Raw genomic sequence first — 8,158 nt, forward strand, 5'->3', positions numbered from 1 at the left:
TTTTCATTTGTGAAAATCTGGGCAATTCAAGAAAGTGATGGGAACGACACAGCAACGGATAGGGCAGGCGAGGGGCTACATGTTGGGCTGCATCTCAAGTTCCCAGGTCCCACTATTAAGCCACAATAGCGGCAAGAGTGGCCCCCCCCTCCCAACAATTTTTACTTCTGAAAAGCCCTCATTAGCAATGCATACCTTAGCTAAGCACCACGCTACCTCCAACAAAGCACAATCACTGCCTGCATGACACTCCGCTGCCACTTCTCCTGGGTTACATTCTGACCAACCCCCCCCCCCCCCCCCGCACGACCCAGTGTCCACAGCGCACACCAAACTGTCCCTGCGCGGCCTTCAGCTGCACTCATGCCACACGCTGGCTTCATGTCTATTTATAAATGCATCTGCCAGAGGAACCACAGGCACACACTGCAGAGGGTTGGCACGGCTAGGCAGCGACCCTCTTTAAAAGGGGCGGGGTGATAGCCCACAATGCTGTACAGAAGCAATGAGAAATATAATCCTGTGCCACCGCCATCAGGAGCTGCACATGTGGGCATAGCAATGGGGTACCTATTTGCCACACACTATTCATTCTGTCAAGGTGTCTGCATGCCCCAGTCAGACCGCGGTTTTTTATAAATAGTCACAGGCAGGTACAACTCCGCAATGGGAATTCCGTGTGCACCCACAGCATGGGTGGCTCCCTGGAACCCACCGGCGGTACATAAATATATCCCATTGCATTGCCCATCACAGCTGAGGTAATGTCGTGCTTAATGCAGGTGGGCTTCGGCCCACACTGCATGCCCCAGTCACACTGGGGTTCTTTAGAAGTGGACACATGCAGTTACAACTCCGTGTGGACCGACAGCATGGGTGGGTGCCAGGAAGCCACCGGCGGTACATAAATATATCCCATTGCAGTGCCCAACACAGCTGATGTAACGTCAGCTGTAATGCAGGTGGGCTTAAATTAATTTGATTACACTGTAGGCGAGGGCCCCCAAAAATTGGTGTACCAACAGTACTAATGTACCTCAGAAAAATTGGCCATGCCCAACCAAGAGGGCAGGTGAAACCCATTAATCGCTTTGGTTAATGTGGCTTAATTGGTAACTAGGCCTGGAGGCAGCCCAGTTAAAATAAAAATTGGTTCAGGTGAAAGTTTCAACGCTTTAATGAGCATTGAAACGTATAAAAATTGTTTACAAAAATTATATGACTGAGCCTTGTGGGCCTAAGAAAAATTGCCCGTTTGGCGTGATCATGTGAGGTTTCAGGAGGTGGAGCAGGAAGAGGAGGAGGAATATTATACACAGATTGATGAAGCAAAAAGGTCCCCGTTTTTGATGGTGATAGAGAACGATGCTTCCATCCGCGGGTGCAGCCTACGTCTTGCTTAGGTATCGCTGCTGTCCGCTGGTGGAGAAGAGAAGTCTGGGGAAATCCAGGCTTTGTTCATCTTGATGAGTGTAAGCCTGTCGGCACTGTCGGTTGACAGGTGGGTACTCTTATCCGTGATGATTCCCCCAGCCACACTAAACACACTCTCTGACAAGACGCTAGCCGCAGGACAAGCAAGCACCTCCAGGGCATACAGCGCGAGTTCAGGCCACGTGTCCAGCTTCAACACCCAGTAGTTGTAGGGGGCAGAGGCGTCACTGAGGACGGTCGTGCGATCGGCTACGTACTCCCTCACCATCCTTTTACAGTGCTCCCGCCAACTCAGCCTTGACTGGGGAGCGGTGACACTGTCTTGCTGGGGAGCCATAAAGCTGGCAAAGGCCTTGGATAATGGTCCCCTGCCTGCGCTGTACATGCTGCCTGATCTCTGCGCCTCCCCTGCTACCTGGCCCTCGGAACTGCGCCTTTGGCCACTAGCGCTGTCGGATGGGAAGTATACCATCAGTTTGTCCACCAGCGCCCTGTGGTATAGCATCATTCTCGAACCCCTTTCCTCTTCGGGAATGAGAGTGGAAAGATTCTCCTTATACCGTGGGTCGAGCAGTGTGTACACCCAGTAATCCGTAGTGGCCAGAATGCGTGTAACGCGAGGGTCACGAGAAAGGCATCCTAACATGAAGTCAGCCATGTGTGCCCAGGGTACCTGTACGCAACACATGGCTGTCCTCACTAGGAAGATCACTTTCAGGATCCTCCTCCTCCTCCTCCTCCTCCGGCTATACACGCTGAAAGGATGACAGGCAAGCAGCATGTGTACTCTCAGCAGTGGGCCAAGCTGTCCCTTCCCCCTCCTCCTCATGCTCCTCGCCCTCCTCCTCCTCCTCCTCCTCCTCCTCTGGCCATACACGCTGAAAGGATGACAGGCAAGCAGCATGTGTACCCTCAGCAGTGGGCCAAGCTGTCTCTTCCCCCTCCTTCTCATGCTCCTCCCGCTCCTCCTCCTCCTCAACGCGCTGAGATATAGACATGAGGGTGCTCTGACTATCCAGCGACATACTGTCTTCCCCCGCCTCCGTTTCCAAGTGCAAAATGTCTGCCTTTATGCTTTGCAGGGAACTTCTCAAGAGGCATAGCAGAGGAATGGTGACGCTAATGATTGCAGCATCCCCGCTCAGCATCTGGGTAGAATCCTCAAAGTTTCCAAGCACCTGGCAGATGTCTGCCAACCAGGCCCACTCTTCTGAAAAGAATTGAGGAGGCTGACTCCCACTACGCCGCCCATGTTGGAGTTGGTATTCCGCAATAGCTCTACGCTGCTCATAGAGCCTGGCCAACATGTGGAGCGTAGAGTTCCACTGTGTGGGCACGTCGCACAGCAATCGGTGCACTGGCAGATGAAACCGATGTTGCAGGGTCCGCAGGGTGGCAGCGTCCGTCTTGGAGTTGCGGAAATGTGCGCTGACCCAGCGCACCTTTCCGAGCAGGTATGACAAGTGCGGGTAGCTTTTCAGACAGCGCTGAACCACCAAATTAAAGACATGGGCCAGGCATGGCACGTGCGTGAGGCTGCCGAGCTGCAGTCTCCACCAGATTACGGCTGTTGTCACACACGACCATTCCCGGTTGGAGGCTCAGCGGCGCAAGCCAGCGGTCGGTCTGCTCTGTCAGACCCTGCAGCAGTTCGTGGGCCGTGGGCCTCTTCTCTCCTAGGCTGAGTAGCTTCAGCACGGCCTGCTGACGTTTGCCCACCACTGTGCTGCCGTGCCGCGTGACACCGACTGCTGGCGACGTGCTGCTGCTGACACATCTTGATTGTGAGACAGAGGTTGCGTAGGAGGAGGAGGAGGGTGGTTTAGTGGAGGAAGCATACACCGCCGCAGATACCACGGAGACGTGGTCGTGCAGGGCTGGGACAGCACATCGGGAAAAGTAGTGGCGACTGGGAACCGAGTAGCGCGGGGCCGCCGCCGCCATCATGTTTTTGAAAGCCTCTGTTTCCACAAGCCTATACGGCAGCATCTCCAGGCTGATCAATTTGGCTATGTGCACGTTTAACACTTGAGCGTGTGGGTGCGTGGCGGCATACTTGCGCTTGCACTCAAACACTTGAGCTAGCAACGTCTGGACGCTGCGCTGAGAGACATTGCTGGATGGGGCCGAGGACCGCGGAGGTGAGGGTGTGGGTGCAGGCCAGGAGACGGTAGTGCCTGTGTCCTCAGAGGGGGGTTGGATCTCAGTGGCAGGTTGGGGCACAGGGGGAGAGGCAGTGGTGCAAACCGGAGGCGGTGAACGGCCTTTGTCCCACCTTGTGGGGTGCTTGGCCATCATATGCCTGCGCATGCTGGTGGTGGTGGCTCCCCAGCTGATCTTGGCGCGACAAAGGTTGCACACCACTGTTCGTCGGTCGTCAGGCGTCTCTGTGAAAAACTGCCACACCGTAGAGCACCTTGACCTCTGCAGGGTGGCATGGCGCGAGGGGGCGCTTTGGGAAACAGTTGGTTGATTATTCGGTCTGGCCCTGCCTCTACCCCTGCCTCTACCCCTGGCCACCGCACTGGCTCGGCCTGTGCCCAAACCCTGACTTGGGCCTCCACGTCCTCACCGGCGTCCACGTCCTATAGGCCTACCGCTACCCCTCAGCATGGTGTATTACCAGTTGTGCAGAAACAGAACGCTGTAATTAAATGTGCTGCTTATTGGCCTGTGGTTGGAGGCTGACTTCGCTTACGGAATGCCAGGAAATAATTTTGCGCAAGCCTGCTGTAACACTTAGCTGGCTGCGTATGCATTAGGAGGACTACTACACCCAGCACAGACCCAGAACACTGAGGACAGTCACAGGCAGCCCAAATAGATTTTTTTCCCCAAATGTTTTTGCAAAGGCCCACTGCCTATATTCAATAAATATGTTTTCTGTCCCTGTCTCACAATATATGTGTTCTGTCCCTGCCTCACAATATATGTCTTCTGTCCCTGCCTCACCACCACTTCTGGCCCTGGAGTATTACTGCAGGACGCAATGCTCTGCACGGCCGATATACCAAAAAAAAAAAAAGTGCTACACTGCAAAAAGCAGCCTCCACAGTACTGCACACGGTTAGATGTGGCCCTAAGAAGGACCATTGGGGTTCTTGAAGCCTAAAATACTCCTAACGCTCTCCCTATAGCAACTCCACCAAGACAGCACTTTCCCTAAAGTATGTCAGAACGCATCTGTGGCGAGCCGCGGGAGGGGCCGATTTTTATACTCGGGTGACACCTGATCTCGCCAGCCACTCACTGCAGGGGGGTGGTATAGGGCTTGAACGTCGCAGGGGGAAGTTGTAATGCCTTCCCTGTCTTTCTATTGGCCAGAAAAGCGCTCTAACGTCTCAGAGATGAAAGTGAAAGTAACTCGAACATCGCGTGGTACTCGTCACGAGTAACGAGCATCTCGAACACGCTAATACTCAAACGAGTATCGAGCTCGGACGAGTACGTTCGCTCATCTCTAGGTGTTTGTCATCTAGCCATTAAGAAAGAGAGCTTTTCTGACAGAAGTGACATGAGAGAATATAAAATATTGAGTTACATTAATTGTAACACTACTAATGTAATTTACATGATCCGTTGTAATGACTGTAATATGAGCTACATGGGATGTACTACACGTAAACTAAAAACACGGGTTGGTGAACACATCCGTAACATAAAAAAGGTAATGCTATCAGCTCAGGTGTAGCCAAGCACTTCTGTGAGAAACATGCAGGCAGCATAGAAAGCCTTTCTTTCTTTGGGATAGAAAGGGTGTTGAATAAGAAAAAAGGTATAGTCCGCCAAGAAAAGGTTTTCAAATGGGAATCTTTTTGTATTCTAAATTTGAACACCAGATAACCTAAAGGGATGAATTATAGGACAGATCTCATGTACATCTACTAGATCTAATTAGGTATGTAGGAATCCATTGTCTTCTTTTTTCTGTCCATACTGTTTGTTTATTTATTTATTTATTTATCTGTGTGCTGTTATTTGAATCTCATTAGGCACACACATAGTAATGCTAATGACATGTTAATTAAGCTGCTTCAGTCTTCCAAAATGAACTTCTATTTAATATGACTGCCCACACTGAATTGCTTTACTTTATAAAGTATATATAACCCATACATTTATTTATATACCGCTAAATGAATTTTTGTGATATATGCATAGATATGATAAGTAAGCTGCTTCAGTCCTTCAAGGTAATCCTTTTTTATTTTATTCTACTATATTTTCCACCATGTTTAATATGACTGCCCATTTTTTGTCCTACTGTGAATACTCTATATGCAAATAGACATGTGTCAGATCTTGCAGGAGGAAAGGAACCATGGCAATTAACAAAAAAAGTCAATGCAGGGGTTAACACTAGAGATGAGCGAGCACCAAAATGCTCGGGTGCTCGTTACTCGGGACGAACTTTTCGCGATGCTCGAGGGTTCGTTTCGAGTAACGAATCCCATTGAAGTCAATGGGCGACCCGAGCATTTTTGTTTTTCGCCGATGCTCGCTAAGGTTTCCATGTGTGAAAATCTGGGCAATTCAAGAAAGTGATGGAAACGACACAGCAACGGATAGGGCAGGCGAGGGGCTACATGTTGGGCTGCATCTCAAGTTCACAGGTCCCACTATTAAGCCACAATACCGGCAAGAGTGGGCCCCCCCCCTCCCAACAACTTTTACTTCTGAAAAGCCCTCATTAGCATGGCATACCTTAGCTAAGCACCACACTACCTCCAACAAAGCACAATCACTGCCTGCATGACACTCTGCTGCCACTTCTCCTGGGTTACATGCTGCCCAACCCCCCTCCCCCCTGCACGACGCAGTGTCCACAGCGCACACCAAACTGTCCCTGCGCAGCCTTCAGCTGCCCTCATGCCACACCACCCTCATGTCTATTTATAAGTGCGTCTGGCATGAGGAGGAACTGCAGGCACACACTGCAGAGGGTTGGCACGGGTAGGCAGCGACCCTCTTTAAAAGTGGTGGGGCGATAGCCCACAATGCTGTACAGAAGCAATGAGAAATATAATCCTGTGCCACCGCCATCAGGAGCTGCACACGTGGGCATAGCAATGGGGAACCTATGTGCCACACACTATTCATTCTGTCAAGGTGTCTGCATGCCCCAGTCAGACTGGTAATATGTACCTTAACAGTAACCGCGTTGGTGGTAATGTGGTGGTGACTGCGGACCTAGTAGCGCGGTTGTATTTTGTTGGTTTTCGGAATGTGGCCAGGATTAAGTGGGCCGTGGCGGGGGGATGGTGGGGGGGCTCTCTTGTGTCGGTAAAGGTGAAATTCTTGGACTGCCACCAGACGAACCAATGCAAAGGCATTTGCCAAGAATGTTTTCATTGTTGGAGGAGGAGGGGGATGTTTTTGAGGCACTACGTGTCCTCTCCACGTGTCCGTGGTTATATGCACCTTAACAGTAACCTCGTTGGTGGGAAATGGCCTCGCCGCCATCATGTCTTTGGGAAGCCTCTGTTTCCACACCCCAGAGACATACCATTAGCAGCGGTATAGGCAGAGCCCATAATTCGTAACATTTCAGCCGTAGCATTAGGACAGGCCCCACTAACATATCACTAGCAGCATTATAGGGGGAGCACAGTATTAGTTCCATTTCAGTAATAGTAGCACTCAAGACAGGCCCCAGTAACAATTCCGAAGCAGCAGTATAGGAGCAGCATAGTCTAAGTTCCATTTAAGTAATAGTAGCAGCCTACACAGGCCCCAGAAACAATTCCGAAGCAGCAGTATAGTGGGAGCGCAGTCTTAGTTCCATTTCAGTAGCTGCAGTATAGCCAAGGCCCAAGTTACATTTATGTAGCTAAAGTGTAGGCCAACCCCACACACCTTTCTGTACCATGAGTGCAGGCGAAGAACATAGAAATTGCTATGACTACACTGTAGGTGAGGGCCCAAAAAAATTGGTGTACCAACAGTACTAATGTACCTCAGTAAAAATTGGCCATGCCCAACCAAGATGGCAGGTGAAACCCATTAATCGCTTTGGTTAATGTGGCTTAAGTGGTAACTAGGCCTGGAGGCAGCCCAGTTTAACAAAAAATTGGTTCAAGTTAAAGTTCCAACGCTTTTAAGAGCATTGAAACGTATAAAAAAAAATTTGAAAAATTATATGAGTGAGCCTTGTGGCCCTAAGAAAAATTGCCCGTTCAGCGTGATTACGTGAGGTTTTAGGAGGAGGAGCAGGAGGAGGAGGAGGAATATTAGACACAGATTGATGAAGCAGAAATGTCCCCGTTTTGGATGGTGAGAGAGAACGATGCTTCCATCCGCGGGTGCAGCCTACGTCTTGCTTAGGTATCGCTGCTGTCCGCTGGTGGAGAAGAGAAGTCTGGGGAAATTCAGGCTTTGTTCATCTTGATGAGTGTAAGCCTGTCGGCACTGTCGGTTGACAGGCGGGTACGCTTATCTGTGATGATTCCCCCAGCCGCACTAAACACCCTCTCCGACAAGACGCTAGCCGCAGGACAAGCAAGCACCTCCAGGGCATACAGCGCGAGTTCAGGCCACGTGTCCAGCTTCGACACCCAGTAGTTGTAGGTGGCAGAGGCGTCACGGAGGACGGTCGTGCGATCGGCTACGTACTCCCTCACCATCCTTTTACAGTGCTCCCGCCGACTCAGCCTTGACTGGGGAGCGGTGACACAGTCTTGCTGGGGAGCCATAAAGCTGTCCAGGCCCTTAAAGACTGTTGCAC

This window comes from Eleutherodactylus coqui, chromosome 1 (genome assembly GCF_035609145.1).
Source record: "Eleutherodactylus coqui strain aEleCoq1 chromosome 1, aEleCoq1.hap1, whole genome shotgun sequence".
Classification (NCBI taxonomy): domain Eukaryota; kingdom Metazoa; phylum Chordata; class Amphibia; order Anura; family Eleutherodactylidae; genus Eleutherodactylus; species Eleutherodactylus coqui.